Raw genomic sequence first — 27,780 nt, 5'->3', positions numbered from 1 at the left:
AAATCTTACCACAGAATGCTGAGTAATGCAAGTAATATGTAGAGTGATAGGTTAGATTATTGTTGGCAAATTCCCTTCTCTTTTATGACAACCTATACCTCCTGCCATTGCCTACAACCTTGGGAATAGCCACATGAACTGCTTGGCAAATGAACAGTTAGCTAACATGATATAAAAAAGTTTTAAATTGCTTTCAAATTTGGCATTTCTCTTGGCCTTTTCCATCTGCCATGAGAAGAGCATTCCCTGAATTCCAGATTGCGAGGCAGGTGGAGGTGGCCTGAAGCCAATTTGCAGACTGAAAAAAGCCATCCATCTAATCCAAAGTCCCTTGGGTGAGAAAAAAAAAGTTTGTTCTTATAAACCTCTGAGATTGGAGGGGTTGTTTTGTTACCGAGTACAATGGTCAATTTTGTGTGTCAATAGGCTCCCAGTGTTTTTACCAAAGAGTAGACTAGTTGCTGGTCCATAATACAATCTAATGAAATGTAATTTAATCACCATTTATAAGGTTATTTAATGAAATATAGACAATCAATCAGTTGCAAGGAGAGTTCATTGAATGTGGTCTGCCTTCAGACTATCTTCACAGAACTCACTTCCTTTCTCTCCACTCTACAATCTTGATATTGCTTGACCTATGAACCTTGGGCCACAAGCCTGTAGAAGTCTCCAGCCTGCCACCTGATTAGTGGACTTTGGACTTTCCAGCCCTCACAATAGTGTAAGGCAACCCCTTGAAGTAAATCAATCTCTCTCTCTGCATATATATATATATATATATATATATATATATATATATATATTTATATATACACACACACGCTTATATATCCTATGCATGTATATATACTAGTTCTGTTTTTCTTGAGAACCTTGACTAAGACACTAAGACACTCAGCATTATTATAGTAGAAACCTTGCAAAAACATGTGATGTCAGATAAATATGAATCAATCAACTGCTGACATGACAAAATTTTATGCAATAACCAACCCAAAATTAATTTTTTTTTTTTTTTAGCAGCTTAAAATAACAATCATTTATACTTATGAAACTGTGAGCCAGTTGAAACAGCTGTTCTGGTCTAGACCAGGCTTGGTTGGGTGACTCAGCATTAAGTGGCAGCAACTGGGTGGCTCTTCCTTGTACACGTGGTCTGTGGGTTAGCTAAGATGGCTCTGCATGTATTCATGCTGGGGCCCAGGCTTATGGGACCACGGTTACCTAGGTAACAAAATAAGAATCAACTCATTCCAGAAGAGTCTGAGCAGACTACCACACAGGAGAATGCATGTCAGATCCCAAAAAATACCTCCATCTTTCCTGAGTTTTTTGTCCAATGTTGATGGCATATGGGCAAGAGTATGAGCAGACAAGTGGAGCTTCTTAGACCACCATATATCATAGGCCAAAGCAGGTCACAAGGCCAAGCACAAAGTCCATGTGTCAAGCTAGCAAAAAAGCCATAAATGGGATGTGAACACAGGGAGAGGTGACAAATTGGACCAACCAATCACCCAATCTACCACTGTACATATTTCAATAGTGTTTATATCATAAGGCACATGTAACAGAGATTTGCAGAGAGATTTTCTAATAGGAGGCCAGCTAATCATAGGAAGCAAGTGGATAAAAAGTGATGTGAACTTTGACAGGAGAAACTAGGTACTGGTTTCTGTATCTGCATTAAGTAAATACTTGACAGAGGCATTATGAAGATGCACTTCTATGAAAGATGCATTTTATGGAAATTTACATAATTGAAAGTGGCAAATATAACTGGATCTCTTTTGACAGACATTTTGGAGACCTGACATTCATTCTCTGGTGTAGAGAGAGAAATGATACCTCTATTCTACCCCATATCTTCCGGAATTAAAGAATTGTTATACCTGTGGCAGTGATCTACCCAAAATCTAGATCTAGAATATTTTTTTTAATAATTTTTATTGAGCTTTAAGTGAACATTTACAAATCAAGTTGGTCTGTCACATATAAGCTTATATACACCTTACTCCATACTCCCACTTACTCTTCCCCTAATGACTCAGCCCTTCCAGTCTATCCTTTCGTGACAATCTTGCCAGTTTCTAACAATCTCTACACTCCTATCTGCCTTCCACACAGGAGATGTCAACACAGTCTCAAGTGTCCACCTGATACAAGTAGCTCACTCTTCATCAGCATCTCTCTCCAACCCATTGTCCAGTCCCTTCCACATCTGATGAGTGGTCTTCAGGAATGGTTCCTGTCCTGGGCCAACAGAAGGTTTGGGGACCATGACCGCCAGGACTCCTCTAGTCTCAGTCAAACCATTAAGTCTGGTCTTTTTATGAGAATTTGGGGTCTGCATCCCACTGATCTCCTGCTCCCTCAGGGGTTCTCTGTTGTGCTCCCTGTCAGGGCAGTCATCGGTTGTGGCCGGGCACTATCTGGTTCTTCTGGTCTCAGGATGATGTAAGTCTCTGGTTCACATGGCCCTTTCTGTCTCATGGGCTCATAGTTATCGTGTGACCTTGGTGTTCTTCATTCTCCTTTGATCCAGGTGGGTCGAGACCAATTGATGCATCTTAGATGGCCGCTTGTTAGCATTTAAGACCCCAGACACCACATTTCAAAGTGGGATGCGGAATGTTTTCATAATAGAATTATTTTGCCAATTGACTTAGAAGTCCCCTAAAGCCATAGTCCCCAAACCCCCGCCCTTGCTCCGCTGACCTTTGAAGCATTCAGTTTATCCCGGAAACTTCTTCGCTTTTGGTCCAGTCCAGGTGAGCTGACCTTCCGTGTAATGAGTATTATCCTTCCCTTCACCTAAAGTAGTTCTTATCTACTAACTAATCAGTAAATAACCCTCTCCCACCCTCCCTCCCTCCCCCCCTCGTAACCACAAAAGTATGTGTTCTTCTCAGTTTATACTATTTCTCAAGATCTTGTAATAGTGGTCTTATACAATATTTGTCCTTTTGCCTCTGACTAATTTCACTCAGCATAATGCCTTCCAGGTTCCTCCATGTTATGAAACGTTTCACAGGTTCGTCACCGTTCTTTATCAATGCGTAGTATTCCATTGTGTGAATATATCACAATTTATTTACCCATTCATCCGTTGATGGGCACCTTGGTTGCTTCCAGCTCTTTGCTATTGTAAACAGAGCTGCAATAAACATGGGTGTGCATATATCTGTTCATGTGAAGGCTCTTACTTCTCTAGGGTATATTCCCAGGAGTGGGATTTCTGGGTTGTATGGTAGTTCTATTTCTAACTTTTTAAGAAAACGTCAGATAGATTTCCAAAGTGGTTGTACCATTTTACATTCCCATCAGCAGTGTATAAGAGTTCCAATCTCTCCGCAGCCTCTCCAACATTTATTATTTTGTGTTTTTTGGATTAATGCCAGCCTTGTTGGAGTGAGATGGAATCTCATCGTAGTTTTAATTTGCATTTCTCTAATGGCTAATTATCGAGAGCATTTTCTCATGTGTCCGTTAGCTGCCTGAATATCTTCTTTAGTGAAGTGTGTGTTCATATCCTTTGCCCACTTCTTGATTGGGTTGTTTGTCTTTTTGTGGTTGAGTTTTAACAGAATCATGTAGATTTTAGAGATCAGGCGCTGGTCGGAGATGTCATAGCTGAAAATTCTTTCCCATTCTGTAGGTGGTCTTTTTACTCTTGGTGAAGTCTTTAGATGAGCATAGGTGTTTGATTTTTAGGAGCTCCCAGTTATCTGCTTTCTCTTTGTCATTTTTGGTAATATTTTGTATTCTGTTTATGCCTTGTATTAGGGCTCCTAACATTCTCCCTATTTTTTCTTCCATGATCTTTATCGTTTTAGTCTTTATGTTTAGGTCTTTGATCCACTTGGAGTTAGTTTTTGTGCATGGTGTGAGGTATGGGTCCTGTTTCATTCTTTTGCAAATGGATATCCAGTTATGCCAGCACCATTTGTTAAAAAGACTATCATTTCCCCAATTGACTGACACTTGGCCTTTGTCAAATATCAGCTGCTCATACATGGATGAATTTATATCTGGGTTCTCAATTCTCTTCCATTGGTCTATGTGCCTGTTGTTGTACCAGTACCAGGCTGTTTTGACTACTGTGGCTGTACAATAGGTTCTAAAATCAGGTAGAGTGAGGCCTCCCACTTTCTTCTTCTTTTTCAGTAATGCTTTACTTATCTGAGGCTTCTTTCCCTTCCATATGAAGTCGGTGATTTGTTTCTCCATCACATTAAAAAATGTCATTGGAATTTGGATCGGAAGTGCATTGTATGGATACATGGCTTTTGGTAGAATAGACATTTTTACTTTGTTAAGTCTTCCTATCCATGAGCAAGGTATGTTTTTCCACTTAAGAAGGTCCTTTTTAGTTTCTTGCACTAGTATTTTGTAGTTTTCTTTGTATAGGTCTTTTACATCTTTGGTAAGATTTATTCCTAAGTATTTTATCTTCTTGGGGGCTACTGTGAATGGTATTGATTTGGTGATTTCCTCTTCGATGTTCTTTTTGTTGATGTGGAGGAATCCAAGTGATTTTTGTATGTTTTTCTTATAACCTGAGACTCTGCCAAACTCTTCTATTAGTTTCAGTCATTTTCTGGAGGATTCCTTAGGGTATTCTGTGTATAAGATCATGTCATCTGCAAATAGAGATAATTTCACTTCCTCCTTGCCAATCCGGATGCCCTTTATTTCTTTGCCTAGCCTAACTGCTCTGGCTAGGACCTCTAGCACAATGTTGAATAAGAGCAGTGATAAAGGGCATCCTTGTCTGGTTCCCGTTCTCAAGGGAACTGCATTCAGGCTCTCTCCATTTAGAGTGATGTTGGCTGCTGGCTTTGTATAAAAAAAAATAGATGCCCTTTATTATGCTGAGGAATTTTCCTTCCATTCCTATTTTCTGAGAGTTTTTATCATGAATGGGTGTTGGACTTTGTCAAATGCCTTTTCTGCATCAATTGATAAGATCAGGTGGTTTTTGTCTTTTGTTGTATTTACGTGGTGGATTACATTAATGGTTTCTCTAATATTAAACCAGCCTTGCATAAAGAAATAATTTTTTTTTTTTTTTTTTTGCATACCTGGTATAAATCCCACTTGGTCGTGGTGGATTATTTTTTTTGATATGTTGTTGAATTCTATTGGCTAGAATTTTGTTGAGGATTTTTGCATCTATGTTCATGAGGGATATAGGTCTGTAATTTTTTTGTGATGTCTTTACTTGGTTTTGGAATCAGGGATATGGTGGCTTCATAGAATGAGTTGGGTAGTATTCCATCATTTTCTATGCTTTGAAATACCTTTAGTAGTAGTGAAGTTAACTCTTCTCTGAAAGTTTGGTAGAACTCTGCAGTAAAGCCATCCGGGCCAGGGCTTTTTTTTTGTTGGGAATTTTTCGATTACCGTTTCAATCTCTTTTTTTGTTATGGGTCTATTTAGTTGTTCTACTTCTGATTGTGTTAGTTTAGGTAGGTAGTGTTTTTCCAGGAATTCATCCATTTCTTCAAGGTTTGCAAATTTGTTAGAGTACAATTTTTTGTAATAACCTGATATGATTCTTTTAATTTCAGTTGGGTCTGTTGTGATGTGGCCCATCTCATTTCTTATTTGGGTTATTTGTTTCCTTTCCTGTCTTTCTTTAGTCAGTCTGGCCAATGGTTTATCAATTTTGTTAATTTTTTCAAAGAACCAGCTTTTGGCTTTGTTAATTCTTTCAATTGTTTTTCTGTTCTCTAATTCATTCAGTTCAGCTCTAATTTTTATTATTTGTTTTCTTCTGGTGCCTGATGGATTCTTTTGTTGCTCACTTTCTATTTGTTCAAGTTATAGGGACAGTTCTCTAATTTTGGCTCTTTCTTCTTTTTGTATGTGTGCATTTACCCATATAAATTGGCCTCTGAGCACTGCTTTTGCTCTGTCCCAGAGGTTTTGATAGGAAGTATTTTCATTCTCGTTGCATTCTATGAATTTCCTTATTCCCTCCTTGATGTCTTCTATAACCCAGTCTTTTTTCAGGAGGGTGTTGTTCAGTTTCCAAGTATTTGATTTCTTTTCCCTAGTTTTTCTGTTATTGATTTCTAGTTTTATTGCCTTGTGGTCTGAGAAGATGCTTTGTAATATTTCGATGTATTGGATTCTGCAAAGGTTTGTTTTATGACCTAATATGTGGTCTATTCTAGAGAATTTTCCATGTGCGCTAGAAAAAAAAGTATACTTTGCAGCAGTTGGGTGGAGAGTTCTGTATAAGTCAATGAGGTCAAGTTGGTTGATTGTTGTAAGTAGGTCTTCCGTCTCTCTATTGAGCTTCTTACTGGATGTCCTGTCCTTCTCCGAAAGTGGTGTGTTGAAGTCTCCTACTATAATTGTGGAGGTGTCTATCTTACTTTTCAATTCTGTTAAAATTTGATTTATGTATCTTGCAGCCCTGTCATTGGGTGCATAAATATTTAATATGGTTATATCTTCCTGATCAATTGTCCCTTTTATCATTATGTAGTGTCCTTCTTTATCCTTTGTGGTGGATTTAAGTTTAAAGTCTATTTTGTCAGAAATTAATATTGCTACTCCTCTTCTTTTTTGCTTATTGTTTGCTTGACACATTTTTTTCCATCCTTTGAGTTTCAGTTTGTTTGTGTCTCTAAGTCTAAGGTGTGTCTCTTGTAGGCAGCATATAGACGGATTGTGTTTCTTTATCCAGTCCGTGACTCTCTGTCTCTTTATTGGTGCATTTAGTCCATTTTCATTCAACGTAATTATAGATAAGTATGTGTTTAGTGCTGTCATTTTGATGCCCTTTTATGTGTGTTGTTGACAATTTCATTTTTCCACGTACTTTTTTTGTGCTGAGACTTTTTCTCTGTAAATCGTGTGTTCCTTATTTTCATAGTATTTGACTTTATGTTTGCTGAGTCTTTATGTTTTTGTTGGTTTTTATTTTGGGTTATGGAGTTGTTATACCTCTTTGTGGTTACCTTAATATTTACCTCTAGTTTCCTAAGTAAAAACCTAACTTGTATTGTCCTATATCGCCTTGTATCCCTCTCCATATGGCAGTTCTATGCTGCCTGTATTTAGTCCCTCTTTTTGATTATTGTGATCTTTTACATATTGACTTCAATGATTCCCGGTTTTGAGCGTCTTTTTCTTTTTAAAATTAATCTTAATTTGTTTTTGTGATTTCCCTATTTGAGTTGATATCAGGATGTTCTGTTCTGTGACCTTGTGTTGTGCTGGTATCTGATATTATTGGTTTTCTGACCAAACAATTTCCTTTAGTATTTCTTGTAGTTTTGGTTTGGTTCTTGCAAATTCTCTAAGCTTGTGTTAATCCCTAAATGTCTTAATTTCTCCTTCATATTTCAGAGAGAGTTTTGCTGGATATATGATCCTTGGTTGCAATTTTTGTCCTTCAGTGCTCTATATATGTCATCCCATTGCCTTCTTGCCTGCATGGTTTCTGCTGAGTAGTCTGAACTTATTCTTATTAATTCTCCTTTGTAGGAGACCTTTCTTTTATCGCTGGCTGCTTTTAAAATTTTCTCTTTATCTTTGATTTTGTCAAGTTTGATGATAATATGTCTTGGTGATTTTCTTTTTGGATCAGTCTTATATGGGGTTTGATGAGCATCTTGGATAGATATCCTTTCGTCTTTCATGATGTCAGGGAAGTCTTCTGCCAACAGATCTTCAACTATTCTCTCTGTGTTTTCTGTTATCCCTCCCTGTTCTGGGACTCCAATCGCAAGCAAGTTATTCTTCTTGATAGAGTCCCACATGATTCTTAGGGTTTCTTCATTTTTTTAAATTCTTTTATCTGATTTTTTTTCAGCTATATTAGTGTCAATTAGCTGGTCCTCCAGATCTCCCACTCTGCATTCCAATTGCTCGAGTCTGCTCCTCTGACTTCCTATTGTGTTGTCTAATTCTATAATTTTAATGTTAATCTTTTGGATTTCTGAATGCTGACTCTCTATGGATTCTTGCAACTTATTAATTTTTCTACTATGTTCTTGAATAATATTTTTGAGTTCTTCAACTGCTTTATCAGTGTGTTCCTTGGCTTTTTCTGTAGATTGCCTTACTTCATTTCTGAGGTCATCCCTTATGTCTTGAAGCATTCTGTAAATTAGTTTTTTATATTCTGTATCTGGCAATTCCAGGATTGTATCTTCATTTGTGAACGATTTTGATTCTTTAGTTTGGGGAGTTGTAGAAGTAATCATGGTCTGCTTCTTTATGTGGTTTGATATCAACTGCTGTCTCTGAGCCATCTCTAAGATATTGTAGTGATTTACTCTGTATTTGCTCACTGAGTCTTCTCTTGTTTTCTTTCAATATACGTAGATGGGCTACTAGATTGTTCTGTCTTCATTGTTGTAGCCCTTGAATCACTTATGTCCTATTACCGCTGTTTTGGGCTGTTACCAGATATATAAGCCCAAGAGTCCATTCACTATTCTTGAGTAGAATCTGACTTTGGGTCATCAAGTGTGTGGTTCAGACTGTCACCTATCCACCTAGAGAAGTAGTGGTGATAGTTGTGTGCACCAGATTCTAGTAGCAGCAGGAGTTCACACTCCAGGGGGGCAGGATGCTGACAGGCTTCCCCCAAGTGCCAGTGAGGTAGGTGTGTCTCTATTCCTAAAGCACTTTGGTGGGTGGGCTCTGCAGCTGTACCTTAGGCCCCCAATGCAAGTACCTCTACAGATTGGTAGGTGTCACCCTCCTTAGACCCCTATGGCAGGAGGCTAGGTGGCCTGGGGGGAGCTTCAGCCCTCAGTTCCCTGTTGTGGGTCAGTGAGTGCTCTGTTGAATGTGCAGAGATATCAGACCTGGGAAACTTGTCTTTCCAGTAATCCACTAAAACAATTACAGTCAGATCCCTATCAGAAATGCCTTTGCATTATAATAGCCACCTTGTTCCCTGTTGGGATGAAAGCCCAAGACTGTGGATCACATATGCTTGGCTGGAGCTGGTTCGGTGTTTTTAGTCCAATTAGGGAAGCATTTTTGGTCCCTGGGTTTTTTGTAGCTGTTTCTCTCAGGCCAGGAGAATGGGTTAGGAAAAGACCAAAAAAAAAAAAAAAAACCTCAGCACACTTCACTCTCTGGCTTAGGAAATTCCAATGTTAATGAAGCCACCTGGGAAGGGGAGGGGAGGGTTCAGATAAATAGGAGAGAGTAGCACCCCGGAATATAGATAAAGTTACTTATCTTGCTTGGGATGACTGTTTTATCTGAGATTCCCGAGGGGCGCATCGACTGTGTGTGCTGGCTGGGTCGAGATCTCCCCCAAGGGTCAGGCCCGCAACCCATGCTTGACCCTGACCCTTAGTTCCTCCGCTCCCAGTCCAAAGCCCAGCACCAAGTTTCCCCGGCTGGGACGCTGCACTCCTGGCTCCAAAACCAGTCACTCCCTCCCGGTAACTTCTTCTCCTGTCAGCCACTTCACTGCGCTGCCTGCGTGCACTGGCTGGGCTTCCCACGAGGTCAGTTCAGGGGGCTAGGGCTGCGTCCTGTGTTTGCGCCGTCTCAGGGTGCCGTGCTCAGCTCCTCTGCACCCAGTCCAAAGCCCAGTGCCAAGGTTTCCTGACTGGGACGCTGGCTCCAGGCTCCGAATACAGTCACTGCTTCCCCATGGTTGTTCGTTCTCAGTCTCTGTCACTCAGGTCAACTCTTTAGATCTGTGTTTGATGGTCAGGGTTCATAGATTGTCATGTATGTGATCAATTCACTTGTTTTTCTGAGTCTTCGTTGCAAGAGGGATCTGAGGTAGCTTCTCCCTAGTCAGCCATCTTGGCCCTACCTCCCCCACATGTGATTTTGACACCAAAAGTGCACTGCCTCCCAAAGCTGTAAAGGCAGTCAGCCTCTTCCCAGTCTTCTCCCTCCGGCATCAGTCCCACAGTTCACTGATCCCAGCCAGCTCGGCCCACATCTGCACTATTACTTCTAGGTCTAGAATATTTTAATTGCCACATATAAATTTGTTAAAAAAAATTTTTTTTCACAAAATTGCTGCTCTGCTTCCCAAGGGAATTTCAGGACTCCTCAAGAGAATTTTATGGTTTTAATGGAACAGCCATCATAAATAAATAAATAAATAAGACAAAACATTGCCATCAAATCATATATATATATACATTTTTTTTTTGTCTTGAGACCATTTCACTGTATGGATGATATTGATAACAATCACTACAATTCTGCTGGTTAGTCCTCCAAAATTCTAAGGTAAGAAGGCAGGATATCTAGTCTCTTGGAAAAGAAGTACACATTTACTTTTGCGGAGCCACAGAACAGCGTTTCTCAAACAAGGGCCATTTGTGAACAATCTGCTTAAGCTTTTTCTGAGATGCTTGTTAAGTATGCAGGATCCTGGATTCCACCCAAAATCTCTAAGATTGAGAACTGAAATCTTCATCTAACAACCCACTGTCATTGATTTAAATATAGAAAACTGTTATAAAAGTACTGTCTTGTGAGCTCACAAAAAGAATCTTCTTTGTTAGCGTGTGTCATTGACCACTTGATTCTTTACTTGCTTGTTGGTCTCGGGGAATCCTTTTTCCCTCCACTGTCAATGAACCTGCTGCTTCTAATGCCTGTTGTGAGACTGCTAATCTTGATGCCAGTGGTGCTGTCCCTGATACGCCTCAAACTGTCCGTGAAGCTCTGCCCTCTCTGGAGTCTTCAGTGAAAACACACTGGACTGTACATTGAAAGTTCTAAATGGTACCTTGAAAAAATGAAATAAAACTTTAATGAAAGATATTTCATTATTTGGTGTTTACACAAAATTTTTTCTATATGCCTTACTTGGGTGTCAGCATTAGAAATGTAAGTACAAATGTTTGATCCTCTACTATAAAGGATATATACTCATTCCTAGTTTTCTTAATGATCTCCTGAGACGGAATCCCCACAACCTCCCAGTGAATAAATCGATTGCCTCAGCATTTGAAAGTAATTGACAATAAATATTAGGATTGAAAACTGACCTTCAAGAACTTTATAGAAATGATTCAAATATGATAAAGATTTAACCAAATCCCTCCTCGATGTCTTCTATAGGATAATACATTCAGGTCCCTTTAAGTTTTCCTCATGCATAATTTTGGGAAATGTAAAAAAACATAATATAAAGCCAGTTATCTAGATGACCTGGACAGTTGGTTACTTTGCAGTTAAATGTCTCAATAGTGATTTGTAATATGTATGGTGCTTTTAAGCAGGAAAATACTTTTATTTATGAACTTATTTTGTCCATATGCAGTTTCCTATGTTTTCAAGGTAAAAATATTATAAAAAAGACCTCTCCAATTTCTTCCAAATCTTGCACTAAAATGGAGCTTCTTTGTCATTTCCAAAGTATTTAAATATCTTCTCAGTCCATACTTTATTGCTGCAATATAGAAGAGCAATTTAGACTCCATTGTTAAGTTCTTAACGTGGTGGAATGGCCTGCCAGAGATGAAGGTCTTTTCCTCTATTCATCTTATAGAGCTATTTGAACACCCACTTCTCTTCTTATGTTTAATCCAGCATTAATCCATTTAACAATTTGTAGCTGAAATCTAATTTTGATGTACATGATAATAACACTTTTGTTCACCTAATCTGTGCCAAGAAACATAGTACATCATCCAATTACATGTTCTATTGTCTCATTAGACACTATATATCATTTGCTTATTTCATCAAGGAAGTTTATTCTCATTATGCACTTGCAATAATTTTTAGTGCCAATCAACCTATCCTGAATTGCAATTGCATGCCCTGCAGTCTCACCAAGCATTGTAATCTACTTCAGATACAAATTAGACAATTTCTTCTGTATAATTTTGCTTAAGTTCGTGCATGCATCAATTCTAAATTTTCTGAATACTCATAAATTATTTCTGCACTTCACTCCATATATCCAGAAGCTTAAGTTAAATTTAGTAATCAAGAAAAGAAGCTCCTTCCCCCTGCAATGTAAGCCAGCATCCTCTGCTGACAGACTTTAACGATGTGCTTACTGCAAAAGAAACACCTAGAGTCTAGACCATTATCACAAAATCGGTGCTGAAGAGTGGGTTTGGAACAGAGAGGCATTGCATTTATAACCGGTACAAACAGGGAGAAATTTTATCTCTTGGGCTAATATTTTTCTAGTGTCTTTGGTGTTCTTTGTTCTCCTTTACTCCAAGAGGGTTGGGACTGACTGATGCATATTAGATGGCTGCTTGCAAGTTTTTAAGACCTCAGACTCCACTCACCAAAGTGGGGTGTATAACATTTCCTTAATAAGCTTTATTATGCCAACTGACCTGGATGTCCCCTGAAACCATGGTCCCCAGACCCCAGCCCAAGCTATTCTGTCGCTCAAAATGTTTGGTTGTGTTCAGGGAACTTCTTAGCTTTTGCTTTTTAGTCCAGTTGTGCTGACTTCCCTGTATTGAGTGTTGTCCTTCCCTTCACCTAAGATAATTCTTGTCTGCTATCTAGTTAGTGAATTCCTCCCTCCCCAACCTCATAACCATCGAAGAATTTTTTTCTATGTTTTGACATTTTCTTGCATTCTTATAATAGTGATCTCATACACGATTTCCCTTTTTGTGAAAGGCTAATTTCATTCAGGGTAATTCTCTCCAGATTCATCCACGTTGTGAGATGTTTTGTGGATTCATCATTGTTCTTTATCTTTGCATAGTATCCCATTGTGTGTATGTACCATAATTTGTTTATCCATGCATCCATTGATGGACACCTAGGCTGTTCCCATCTTTTGCTATTGCGAACAATGCTGTAATGAACATAAGTATGCATATGTTTACTCATGTGACGACTCTCATTCTTTACGATACATTTCAAGGAGTGGGCTTGTTAGATTGCATGGCACATCTATTTCTAGCTTTTTAAGGAAGCACCAAATCGATTTCCAAAGTGGTTGTACCATTTTACATTCCTACCAGCAGTGCCTAGTCTCTCCACAACCTCTCCAGCATTTATTAGTTTATGTTTTTTGGATTACTGCCAGCCTTCTTGGGGTGAGATGGTATCTCATTGTAGTTTTGATTTGCATTTCTCTAACGGTGATGTAGTGGTTAAGTGCTGTGGCTGCTAACCAAAAGGTTGACAGCTCGAATCCACCAGGCACTCTTTGGAAACTCTAGGAGGCAGTTCTACTCTGTCCTATAGGGCCTCTGTGAGTTGGAATTGACTCCACAGCAGTAGGTTTGGCTTTTTTGTTTTAATGGCTAATGATCATGAGCATTTCCTCATGTATCTGTTAGCTGCCTGAATGTCTTCTTTGGTGAAGTGTCTGTTCATATTCTTTGCCCATTTTTTAATTGGATTATTGGTCTTTGTTGTTGAGATGTTGCTGTATCTTATAACTTTTAGAGACTAGACCCTTATTGGATATGTTATAGCCAAAGATTTTTTCCCAGTCTGTACATTCTCTTTTTACTCTTTTTTTTTAATAAATTTTATTAAGCTTCAAGTGAACGTTTACAAATCCAATCAGTCTGTCACATATAAGTTTACATACATCTCACTCCCTACTCCCACTTGCTCTCCCCCTCTTGAGTCAGCCCTTTCAGTCTCTCCTTTCTTGACAATTTTGCCGGCTTCCCTCTCTCTCTATCCTCCCAGCCCCTCTCCAGACAAGAGTTGCCAACACAATCTCAACTGTCCACCTGATATAATTAGCTCACTCTTCATCAGCGTCTCTCTCCCACCCGCTGACCAGTCCCTTTCATGTCTGATGAGTTGTCTTTGGGGATGGTTCCTGTCCTGTGCCAACAGAAGGTCTGGGGAGCATGGCCGCCGGGATTCCTCAAGTCTCAGTCAGACCATTAAGTTTGGTCTTTTTATGAGAATTTGGGGTCTGTATCCCACTGATCTCCTGCTCCCTCAGGGGTCCTCTGCTGTGCTCCCTGTCAGGGCAGTCATCGATTGTGGCCGGGCACCAACTAGTTCTTCTGGTCTCAGGATGATGTAGGTTTCTGGTTCATGTGGCCCTTTCTGTCTCTTGGGCTCTTAGTTGTCGTGTGGCCTTTGTGTTCTTCATTTTCCTTTGCTCCAGGTGGGTTGAGACCAATTGATGCATCTTAGATGGCCGCTTATTAGCATTTAAGACCCCAGACGCCACATTTCAAAGTGGGATGCAGAATGATTTCATAATAGAATTATTTTGCCAATTGACTTAGAAGTCCCCTCAAACCATGTTCCCCAGACGCCCGCGCTTGCTCCAACTGACCTTTGAAGCATTCATTTTATCCCGGAAACTTCTTTGCTTTTGGTCCAGTCCAATTGAGCTGACCTTCCATGTATTGAGTGTTGTTTTTCCCTTCACCTAAAGCAGTTCTTATCTACTGATTAATCAATAAAAAACCCTCTCCCACCCTCCCTCCCGCCCCGCCTCGTAACCACAAAAGTATGTGTTCTTCTCAGGTTTACTATTTCTCAAGATCTTATAATAGTGGTCTTATACAATATTTGTCCTTTTGCCTCTGACTAATTTCGTTCAGCATAATGCCTTCCAGGTTCCTCCATGTTATGAAATCTTTCAGAGATTCGTCACTGTTCTTTATCGATGCGTAGTATTCCATTGAGTGAATATACCACGATTTATTTACCCATTCATCCGTTGATGGACACCTTGGTTGCTTCCAACTTTTTGCTATTGTGAACAGAGCTGCAATAAACATGGGTGTGCATATATCTGTTTGTATGAAGGCTCTTGTATCTCTAGGGTATATTCCCAGGAGTGGGATTTCTGGGTTGTATGGTAGTTCTATTTCTAACTGTTTTTTTTTTTTTTTTTTTAAGATAACGCCAGATAGATTTCCAAAGTGGTTGTACCATTTTACAATCCCACCAGCAGTGTATGAGAGTTCCAATCTCTCCGCAGCCTCTCCAACATTTATTATTTTGTGTGTTTTGGATTAATGCCAGCCTTGCTGGTGTGAGATGGAATCTCATCGTAGTTTTAATTTGCATTTCTCTAATGGCTAATAATCGGGAGCATTTTCTCATGTATCTGTTGGCTGCCTGAATATCTTCTTTAGTGAAATGTGTGCTCATATCCTTTGCCCACTTCTTGATTGGGTTGTTTGTCTTTTTGTGGCTGAGTTTTGACAGAATCATGTAGATTTTAGAGATCAGGCGCTGGTCGGAGATGTCATAGCTGAAAATTCTTTCCCAATCTGTAGGTGGTCTTTTTACTCTTTTGGTGAAGTCTTTAGATGAGCATAGGTGTTTGATTTTTAGGAGCTCCCAGTTATCGGGTTTCTCTTCATCACTTTTGGTAATGTTTTGTATTCTGTTTATACCTTGTATTAGGGCTCCTAGGGTTGTCCCTATTTTTTCTTCCATGATCTTTTATTGTTTTAGTCTTTATGTTTAGGTCTTTGATCCACTTGGAGTTAGTTTTTGTGCATGGTGTGAGGTATGGGTCCTGTTTCATTCTTTTGCAAATGGATATCCAGGTATGCCAGCACCATTTGTTAAAAAGGCTATCTTTTCCCCAATTAATTGACACTGGCTTTGTCAAATATCAGCTGCTCATACGTGGATGGATCTGTGTCTGGGTTCTCAATTCTGTTCCATTGGTCTATGTGCCTGTTGTTGTACCAGTACCAGGCTGTTTTGACTACTGTGGCTGTATAATAGGTTCTGAAATCAGGTAGGGTGAGGCCTCCCACTTTCTTCTTCTTTTTCAGTAGTGCTTTGCTTATCCGGGGCCTCTTTCCCTTCCATATGAAGTTGGTGATTTGTTTCTCTATCCCCTTAAAATATGACATTGGAATTTGGATCGGAAGTGCATTAAATGTATAGATGGCTTTTGGTAGAATAGACATTTTTACTATGTTAAGTCTTCCTATCCATGAGCAAGGTATGTTTTTCCACTTAAGTATGTCCTTTTGAATTTCTTGTAGTAGAGCTTTGTAGTTTTCTTTGTATAGGTCTTTTACATTCTTGGTAAGATTTATTCCTAAGTATCTTATCTTCTTGGGGGCTACTGTGAATGGTATTGATTTGGTGATTTCCTCTTCGGTGTTCTTTTTGTTGATGTAGAGGAATCCAAGTGATTTTTGTATGTTTATTTTATAACCTGAGACTCTTCCAAACTCTTCTATTAGTTTCAGTAGTTTTCTGGAGGATTCCTTAGGGTTTTCTGTGTATATAATCATGTCATCTGCAAATAGTGATAACTTTACTTCTTCCTTGCCAATCCGGATACCTTTTATTTCTTTCTCTAGCCTAATTGCCCTGGCTAGGACTTCTAGCACGATGTTGAATAAGAGCGGTGATAAAGGGCATCCTTGTCTGGTTCCCATTCTCAAGGGAAATGCTTTCAGATTCTCTCCATTTAGAGTGATATTGGCTGTTGGCTTTGCATAGATGTCCTTTATTATGTTGAGGAATTTTCCTTCCATTCCTATTTTGGTAAGAGTTTTTATCATAAATGGGTGTTGGACTTTGTCAAATGCCTTTTCTGCATCAATTGATAAGATCATGTTGTTTTTGTCTTTTGTTTTATTTATGTGATGGATTACATTAATGTTTTTCTGATATTAAACCAGCCTTGATACCTGGTATAAATCCCACTTGATCAGGGTGAATTATTTTTTTGATGTGTTGTTGGATTCTATTGGCTAGAATTTTGTTGAGGATTTTTGCATCAATGTTCATGAGGGATATAGGTCTATAATTTTCTTTTTTTGTAATGTCTTTACCTGGTTTTGGTATCAGGGAGATGGTGGCTTCATAGAATGAGTTGGGTAGTATTCCGTCATTTTCTATGCTTTGGAATACCTTCAGAAGTAGTGGTGTTAACTCTTCTCTGAAAGTTTGGTAGAACTCTGCAGTGAAGCCGTCCAGGCCAGGGCTTTTTTTGTTGGGAGTTTTTTGATTACCGTTTCAATCTCTTTTTTTGTTATGGGTCTATTTAGTTGTTCTACTTCTGAACGTGTTAGTTTAGGTAGGTAGTGTTTTTCCAGGAATTCATCCATTTCTTCTAGGTTTTCAAATTTGTTAGAGTACAATTTTATGTAGTAATCTGAAATGATTCTTTTAATTTCATTTGGTTCTGTTGTGATGTGGTCCTTCTCGTTTCTTATTCGGGTTATTTGTTTCTTTTCCTGGATTTCTTTAGTCAGTCTAGCCAATGGTTTATCAATTTTGTTTATTTTTTCAAAGAACCAGCTTTTGGCTTTGTTAATTCTTTCAATTGTTTTTCTGTTCTCTAATTCATTTAGTTCAGCTCTAATTTTTATTATTTGTTTTCTTCTGGTGCCTGATGGATTCTTTTGTTGCTCAGTTTCTATTTGTTAAGTTGTCGGGACAGTTCTCTGATTTTGGCTCTTTCTTCTTTTTGTATGCGTGCATTTATTGATATAAATTGGCCTCTGAGCACTGCTTTTGCTGTGTCCCAGAGGTTTTGATAGGAAGTATTTTCATTCTCGTTGCTTTCTAGGAATTTCCTTATTCCCTCCTTGATGTATAGAAGTATAACCCAGTCTTTTTTCAGGAGGGTATTGTTCAGTTTCCAAGTATTTGATTTCTTTTCCCTAGTTTTTCTGTTATTGATTTCTAGCTTCATTGCCTTGTGGTCTGAGAAGATGCTTTGTAATATTTCGATGTTTTGGATTCTGCAAAGATTTGTTTTATGACCTAATATGTGGTCTATTCTAGAGAATGTTCCATGTGCACTAGAAAAGAAAGTATATTTTGCAGCAGTTGGGTGGAGAGTTCTGTATAAGTCAATGAGGTCAAGTTGGTTGATTGTTGTAAGTAGGTCTTCCGTGTCTCTATTGAGCTTCTTACTGGATGTCCTGTCCTTCTCCGAAAGTGGTGTGTTGAAGTCTCCTACTATAAATGTGGAGGTGTCTATCTCACTTTTCAATTCTGTTAAAATTTGATTTATGTATCTTGCAGCCCTGTCATTGGGTGCGTAAATATTTAATATGGTTATGTCTTCCTGATCAATTGTCCCTTTTATCATTATATAGTGTCCTTCTTTATCCTTTGTGGTGGATTTAAGTCTAAAGTCTATTTTGTCAGAAATTAATATTGCTACTCCTCTTCTTTTTTGCTAATTGTTTGCTTGATATACTTTTTTCCATCCTTTCAGTTTTAGTTTGTTTGTGTCTCTAAGTCTAAGGTGTGTCTCTTGTAGGCAGCATATAGATGGCTCGTGTTTCTTTATCCAGTCCGTGACTCTCTGTCTCTTTATTGGTGCATTTAGTCCATTTACATTCAACGTAATTATAGATAATTAAGTTTTTAGTGCTGTCATTTTGATGCCTTTTTATGTGTGTTGTTGACAATTTCATTTTTCCGCATACTTTTTTGTGCTGAGACGTTTTTCTTCGTAAATTGTGAGATCCTCATTTTCATAGTGTTTGACTTTATGTTAGTTGAGTCGTTACATTTTTCTTGGCTTTTATCTTGAGTTATAGAGTTGTTATACCTTTTTGTGGTTACCTTATTATTTACCCCTATTTTTCTAAGTAAAAACCTAACTTGTATTGTTCTATATTGCCTTGTATCACTCTCCATATGGCAGTTCAATGCCTCCTGTATTTAGTCCCTCTTTTTGATTATTGTGATCTTTTACCTATTGACTTCCATGATTCCCTGTTATGTGTATTTTTTTTTTAATTAATCTTAATTTGTTTTTGTGATTTCCCTATTTGAGTTGATACCAGGACGTTCTGTTTTGTGACCTTGTGTTGTGCTGATATCTGATATTATTAGTTCTCTGACCAAACAATATCCTTTAGTATTTCTTGTAGCTTTGGTTTGGTTTTTGCAAATTCTCTAAACTTGTGTTTGTCTGTAAATATCTTAATTTCTCCTTCATATTTCAGAGAGAGTTTTGCTGGATATATGATCCTTGGTTGGCAGTTTTTCTCCTTCAGTGCTCTGTATATGTCGTCCCATTCCCTTCTTGCCTGTATGGTTTCTGCTGAGTAGTCTGAACTTATTCTTATTGATTCTCCCTTGAAGGAAACCTTTCTTTTCTCCCTGGCTGCTTTTAAAATTTTCTGTTTATCTTTGGTTTTGGTGAGTTTGATGATAATATGTCTTGGTGGTTTTCTTTTTGGATCAGTCTTAAATGGGGTTCGATGAGCGTCTTGGATAGATATCCTTTCGTCTTTCATGATGTCAGGGAAGTTTTGTGTCAGGAGTTCTTCAACTATTTTCTCTGTGTTTTCTGTCCCCCCTCCCTGTTCTGGGACTCCAGTCACTCGCAAGTGATCCTTCTTGATGGAGTCCCACATAATTCTTAGGGTTTCTTCATTTTTTTTAATTCTTTTATCTGATTTTTTTTCAGCTATGTTGGTGTTGATTCCCTGGTCCTCCAGATGTCCCAGTCTGCATTCTAATTCCTCGAGTCTGCTCCTCTGACTTCCTATTGCGTTGTCTAATTCTGTAATTTTATTGTTGATCTTTTGGATTTCTACATGTTGTCTCTCTATGGATTCTTGCAACTTATTAATTTTTCCACTATGTTCTTGAATAATCTTTTTGAGTTCTTCAACAGTTTTATCGGTGTGTTCCTTGGCTTTTTCTGCATTTATCCTAATTTCATTTGTGATATCTTTAAGCATTCTGTAAATTAGTTTTTTATATTCTGTATCTGATAATTCCAGGATTGTATCTTCATTTGGGAAAGATTTTGATTCTTTTGTTTGGGGGGTTGGAGAAGCTGTCATGGTCTGTTTCTTTATGTGGTTTGATTTGGACTGCTGCCTCAGAGCCATCACTGGGAAACTAGATTTTCCAGGTAATCAGCTATAAAGAAATGCAGTCAGATCCCTATCTGAATTCTCCCTCTGGCTCAGGGTATTCAGATGTTAATGGAGCCGCCTGGTACGCTGGCTCCTAGTTCTGGAAACGGTTGCTGTCTGCCCGTATTTGTTCATTTTCCATCTCTAAGTCTGTGTTTGTTGTTCAGAGTTCGTAGATTGTTACGTATGTGATCAATTCACTTGTTTTTCCGAGTCTTTGTTGCAAGAGGTATCCGCGGTAGCATCCACCTAGTCCGCCATCTTGGCCCCGCCTCCTCAATGACGTTTTTTAATGAGATGGAGAAGAAAATCACCAATTACATATGGAAAGGAAAGAGGCCCTGAATAAGTAAATCATTACTCAAGATTAAGAACAAAAAGGGAAGCCTCACACTACCTGATTTTAGCACCTATTATAACGGAACAGTAGTCAAAACAGCCTGGTACTGGTACAACAGCAGATGCATAGACCAGTGGAACGGAATTAAAACTCCAGACCTAAATTCATCCACCTATGAGCAGCTGACAAAGGCCATTAAATGGGGAAAAGACAGTCTCTTTAACAAATAATGCTGGCACAACTGGATTTCCATCTGTAAATGGACCCATATCTCATACTATGTAAAAAAAAAAAAAAAACTAATTCAAAATAGATCAAAGACCTAAATATAAAAGCTAAAAGTATAAAGATCATGGAAGAAAAAATAGGGACAAAACTAAGAGCCCTAATATATGGCATAAACAGAATACAAACCATAACCAACAATGCACAAACACCAGAAGAGAAAGTAGATAACTTGGAGCTTCTAAAAATCAAATACTTATGTTCATTGAAAGACTTTACCAAAAGAGTAAAAAGAGGGGCGGAGCCAAGATGGCGGAATAGGCAGATGCTACCTCGGATCCCTCTTACAACAAAGACACGGGAAAACAAGTGAATCGATCACATACTTAACAATCTACGAACCCTGAACAACAAACACAGATTTAGAGATGGAGAACGAACTAATATGGGGAAGCAGCAATTGTTTCCAGAGCCTGGAGCCAGCATACCAGTCAGGTACGGCACAAGCACAGAGAGCTGCTCCACCCCCCTGAACTAACCCCGGGAGGGAGACCAGCCGGTTCCGCGGGCAGCTTGGGACGCAGCCAGTAGGAGAAGTCCCCAGGAGGCAGTGACTGGTTTTGGAGCAGGAAGAGCAGCGTCCCAGCCGGGGAACCGTCTCGCCAGGATTTGGACTGGACGCAGGTACGGCATAAACACGGAGAGCTGCTCCACCCCCCTGAACTAACCCTGGGAAGGGGCCCAGCCAGGTCGCGCGGGCGGCGTGGGACGCAGCCGATAGGAGAAGTCCCCGGGAGGCAGCGACTTGTATTGGAGCGGGGAGAACAGCATTCCAGCCGGGACACTCGGTCACGGCACAAGCACGGGGACCTGCTCCACCCATCTGAACTAACCCCAGGAGGGGGCCCACCTGGTTGGCGAGGGTGGCACGGCAATGCGGCTGGAGGGACGAGAAGTCCCCGGGAGGCCGCGACTGATTTTGGAGTCGAGAGTGCATCATCCCAGTAGGGGAGCCTTGACACTGGGCGTGGGGCTGGAAGCGGAGGATCTGACCTTGACTCCAGCAGGCCAGACCCCCCGGGGGCAATCTCCACACAGCCAGCACACATAGGCGACGCGCCCCTTGGGAATCTCAGATATAATAGTCATTCCAAGCAAGACAAGCAACTCTGGCTATATTCTGAGGTGCTACTCTCCTATCTCTCTGTTCCCTCCCCCACCCTCCCCAGGCGGCTTCATTAACATCCGAATAGCCTGAGCCAGAGGGAGAACTCTGATAGGGGTCTGACTGCATTTTTCTTTTAGTGGATTTTCTGGAAAAACTAGTTTCCCAGTGATGGCTCCGAGACAACAATCCATATCAAACCACTTAAAGAAGCAGACCATGACAGCTTCTCCAACCCCCCAAACAAAAGAATCAAAATCTTTCCCAAATGAAGATACAATCCTGGAATTATCAGATACAGAATATAAAAAACTAATTTACAGAATGCTTAAAGATATCACAAATGAAATTAGGATAAATGCAGAAAAAGCCAAGGAACACACCGATAAAACTGTTGAAGAACTCAAAAAGATTATTCAAGAACATAGTGGAAAAATTAATAAGTTGCAAGAATCCATAGAGAGACAACATGTAGAAATCCAAAAGATCAACAATAAAATTACAGAATTAGACAACGCAATAGGAAGTCAGAGGAGCAGACTCGAGGAATTAGAATGCAGACTGGGACATCTGGAGGACCAGGGAATCAACACCAACATAGCTGAAAAAAAATCAGATAAAAGAATTAAAAAAAATGAAGAAACCCTAAGAATTATGTGGGACTCCATCAAGAAGGATCACTTGCGAGTGACTGGAGTCCCAGAACAGGGAGGGGGGACAGAAAACACAGAGAAAATAGTTGAAGAACTCCTGACACAAAACTTCCCTGACATCATGAAAGACGAAAGGATATCTATCCAAGACGCTCATCGAACCCCATTTAAGACTGATCCAAAAAGAAAACCACCAAGACATATTATCATCAAACTCACCAAAACCAAAGATAAACAGAAAATTTTAAAAGCAGCCAGGGAGAAAAGAAAGGTTTCCTTCAAGGGAGAATCAATAAGAATAAGTTCAGACTACTCAGCAGAAACCATACAGGCAAGAAGGGAATGGGACGACATATACAGAGCACTGAAGGAGAAAAACTGCCAACCAAGGATCATATATCCAGCAAAACTCTCTCTGAAATATGAAGGAGAAATTAAGATATTTACAGACAAACACAAGTTTAGAGAATTTGCAAAAACCAAACCAAAGCTACAAGAAATACTAAAGGATATTGTTTGGTCAGAGAACTAATAATATCAGATATCAGCACAACACAAGGTCACAAAACAGAACGTCCTGGTATCAACTCAAATAGGGAAATCACAAAAACAAATTAAGATTAATTAAAAAAAAAAATACACATAACAGGGAATCATGGAAGTCAATAGGTAAAAGATCACAATAATCAAAAAGAGGGACTAAATACAGGAGGCATTGAACTGCCATATGGAGAGTGATACAAGGCAATATAGAACAATACAAGTTAGGTTTTTACTTAGAAAAATAGGGGTAAATAATAAGGTAACCACAAAAAGGTATAACAACTCTATAACTCAAGATAAAAGCCAAGAAAAATGTAACGACTCAACTAACATAAAGTCAAACACTATGAAAATGAGGATCTCACAATTTACGAAGAAAAACGTCTCAGCACAAAAAAGTATGCGGAAAAATGAAATTGTCAACAACACACATAAAAAGGCATCAAAATGACAGCACTAAAAACTTACTTATCTATAATTACGCTGAATGTAAATGGACTAAATGCACCAATAAAGAGACAGAGAGTCACGGACTGGATAAAGAAACACGAGCCATCTATATGCTGCCTACAAGAGACACACCTTAGACTTAGAGACACAAACAAACTAAAACTGAAAGGATGGAAAAAAGTATATCAAGCAAACAATTAGCAAAAAAGAAGAGGAGTAGCAATATTAATTTCTGACAAAATAGACTTTAGACTTAAATCCACCACAAAGGATAAAGAAGGACACTATATAATGATAAAAGGGACAATTGATCAGGAAGACATAACCATATTAAATATTTACGCACCCAATGACAGGGCTGCAAGATACATAAATCAAATTTTAACAGAATTGAAAAGTGAGATAGACACCTCCACATTTATAGTAGGAGACTTCAACACACCACTTTCGGAGAAGGACAGGACATCCAGTAAGAAGCTCAATAGAGACACGGAAGACCTACTTACAACAATCAACCAACTTGACCTCATTGACTTATACAGAACTCTCCACCCAACTGCTGCAAAATATACTTTCTTTTCTAGTGCACATGGAACATTCTCTAGAATAGACCACATATTAGGTCATAAAACAAATCTTTGCAAAATCCAAAACATCGAAATATTACAAAGCATCTTCTCAGACCACAAGGCAATGAAGCTAGAAATCAATAACAGAAAAACTAGGGAAAAGAAATCAAATACTTGGAAACTGAACAATACCCTCCTGAAAAAAGACTGGGTTATACTTCTATACATCAAGGAGGGAATAAGGAAATTCCTAGAAAGCAACGAGAATGAAAATACTTCCTATCAAAACCTCTGGGACACAGCAAAAGCAGTGCTCAGAGGCCAATTTATATCAATAAATGCACGCATACAAAAAGAAGAAAGAGCCAAAATCAGAGAACTGTCCCAACAACTTAACAAATAGAAACTGAGCAACAAAAGAATCCATCAGGCACCAGAAGAAAACAAATAATAAAAATTAGAGCTAAACTAAATGAATTAGAGAACAGAAAAACAATTGAAAGAATTAACAAAGCCAAAAGCTGGTTCTTTGAAAAAATTAACAAAATTGATAAACCATTGGCTAGACTGACTAAAGAAATCCAGGAAAAGAAACAAATAACCCGAATAAGAAACGAGAAGGACCACATCACAACAGAACCAAATGAAATTAAAAGAATCATTTCAGATTACTACATAAAATTGTACTCTAACAAATTTGAAAACCTAGAAGAAATGGATGAATTCCTGGAAAAACACTACCTACCTAAACTAACACGTTCAGAAGTAGAACAACTAAATAGACCCATAACAAAAAAAGAGATTGAAACGGTAATCAAAAAACTTCCAACAAAAAAAAGCCCTGGCCCAGACGGCTTCACTGCAGAGTTCTACCAAACCTTCAGAGAAGACTTACCATTACTACTGAACGTATTTCAAAGCATAGAAAAAGACGGAATACTACCCAACTCATTCTATGAAGCTACCATTTCCCTGATACCAAAACCAGGTAAAGACATTACAAAAAAAGAAAATTTTAGACCTATATCCTCATGAACATAGATGCAAAAATCCTCAACAAAGTTCTAGCCAATAGAATCCAACAACACATCAAAAAAATAATTCACCCTGATCAAGTGGGATTTATACCAGGTATGCAAGGCTGGTTTAATATCAGAAAAACCATTAATGTAATCCATCACATAAATAAAACAAAAGATAAAAACCACATGATCTTATCAATAGATGCAGAAAAGACATTTGACAAAGTTCAACACCCATTTATGATAAAAACTCTTACCAAAATAGGAATTGAAGGTAAATTCCTCAACATAATAAAGGGCATCTATGCAAAGCCAACAGCCAATATCACTCTAAATGGAGAGAACCTGAAAGCATTTCCCTTGAGAAAGGGAACCAGACAAAGATGCCCTTTATCACCGCTCTTATTCAACATCGTACTTGAAGTCCTAGCCAGGGCAATTAGGCTAGGCAAAGAAATAAAGGGTATCCAGATTGGCAAGGAGGAAGTAAGCTATCACTATTTGCAGATGACATGATCGTATATATGGAAAACCCTAAGGAATCCTCCAGAAAACTACTGAAACTAATAGAAGAGTTTGGAAGAGTCTCAGGTTATAAAATAAACATACAAAAATCACTTGGATTCCTCTGCATCAACAAAAAGAACACCGAAGAGGAAATAACCAAATCAATACCATTCACAGTAGCCCCCAAGAAGATAAAATACTTAGGAATAAATCTTACCAAGGATGTAAAAGACCTATACAAAGAAAACTATAAAACTCTGCTACAAGAAATTCAAAAGGACATACTTAAGTGGAAAAACATACCCTGCTCATGGATAGGAAGACTTAACATAGTAAAAATGTCTATTGTACCAAAAGCCATTTATACATATAACGCACTTCCAATCCAAATACCAATGTCGTACTTTAAGGGGATAGAGAAACAAATCACTAATTTCATATGGAAGGGAAAGAACCCCCGGATAAGCAAAGCATTACTGAAAAAGAAGAAGAAAGTGGGAGGCCTCACTCTACTTGACCTCAGAACCTATTATACAGCCACAGTAGTCAAAACAGCCTGGTACTGGTACAACAACAGACACATAGACCAATGGAACAGAATTGAGAACCCAGATATAAATCCATCCACTTATGAGCAGCTGATATTTGACAAAGGACCAGTGTCAGTCAATTGGGGAAATGATAGTCTTTTTAACAAATGGTGCTGGCATACCTGGATATCCATTTGCAAAAGGATGAAACAGGACCCATACCTCACACCATGCACAAAAACTAACTCCAAGTGGATCAAAGACCTAAACATAAAGACTAAAACGATAAAGATCATGGAAGAAAAAATAGGGACAACCCTAGGAGCCCTAATACAGGGCATAAACAGAATACAAAACATTACCAAAAATGATGAAGAGAAACCAGATAATTGGGAGCTCCTAAAAATCAAACACCTATGCTCATCTAAAGACTTCACCAAAGGAGTAAAAAGACCACCTACAGACTGGGAAAGAATATTCAGCTATGACATCTCAGACCAGCGCCTGATCTCTAAAATCTACATGATTCTGTCAAAACTCAACCACAAAAAGACAAACAACCCAATCAAGAAGTGGGCAAAGGATATGAACACACATTTCACTAAAGAAGATATTCAGGCAGCCAACAGATACATGAGAAAATGCTCCCGATCATTAGCCATTAGAGAAATGCAAATTAAAACTACGATGAGATTCCATCTCACACCAACTAGACTGGCATTAATCCAAAACACACAAAATAATAAATGTTGGAGAGGCTGCAGAGAGATTGGAACTCTCATACACTGCTGGTGGGATTGTAAAATGGTACAACCACTTTGGAAATCCATCTGGCGTTATCTTAAACAGTTAGAAATAGAACTACCCTACAACCCAGAAATCCCACTCCTAGGAATATACCCTAGAGATACAAGAGCCTTCACACAAACAGATATATGCACACCCATGTTTATTGCAGCTCTGTTTACAATAGCAAAAAGCTGGAAGCAACCAAGATGTCCGTCAATGGATGAATGGGTAAATAAATTGTGGTATATTCACACAATGGAATACTATGCATCGATAAAGAACAGTGACGAATCTGTGAAACATTTCATAACATGGAGGAATCTGGAAGGCATTATGCTGAGTGAAATTAGTCAGAGGCAAAAGGACAAATATTGTATAAGACCACTATTATAAGATCTTGAGAAATAGAAAAAATGGAGAAGAACACATACTTTTGTGGTTACAACGGGGGGAGGGAGGAAGGGAGGGAGAGGGCTTTTTATTGATCAATCAGTAGATAAGAACTGCTTTGGGTGAAGGGAAAGACAACACTCAATACAAGGAAGGTCAGCCTAATTGGACTGGACTAAAAGCAAAGAGGTATCCGGGATAAAACGAAAGCTTCAAAGGTCAGCGGAGCAGGGGTTGGGGTCTGGGGAACTTGGTTTGAGGGGACTTCTAAGTCAATGGGCAAAATAATTCTATTATGAAAACATTCTGCATCCCACTTTGAATTGTGGCGCCTGGGGTCCTAAATGCCAACAAGCGGCCATCTAAGATACATCAACTGGTCTCAACCGACTTGGAGCAAAGGCAAAGGAAGAACACCAAGGTCACACGACAACTAAGAACCCAAGAGACAGAAAGGGCCACATGAACCAGAGACCTACATTATCCTGAGACCAGAAGAACTAGTTGGTGCCCGGCCACAATCGATGTCTGCCCTGTCAGGGAGCACAACAGACAACTCCTGAGGGAGCAGGAGACCAATGGGATACAGACCCCAAGTTCTCATAAAAAGACCATACTTAATCGTATGACTGCGACTAGAGGAATCCCAGAGACAATGCTCCCCAGAACTTCTAATGGCACAGGACAGGAACCATCCCCGAAGACAACTCATCAGGCATGAAAAGGACTGGTCAGTGGGGGGGAGAGAGATGCTGATGAAGAGTGAGCTAATTAAATCAGGTGGACACTGGAGAGTGTGTTGGC

Source organism: Elephas maximus, chromosome 18, assembly GCF_024166365.1.
Source record: "Elephas maximus indicus isolate mEleMax1 chromosome 18, mEleMax1 primary haplotype, whole genome shotgun sequence".
NCBI lineage: Eukaryota > Metazoa > Chordata > Mammalia > Proboscidea > Elephantidae > Elephas > Elephas maximus.
The sequence above is the reverse complement of the archived record's forward strand: the minus strand, read 5'-3'. Positions refer to the sequence as shown.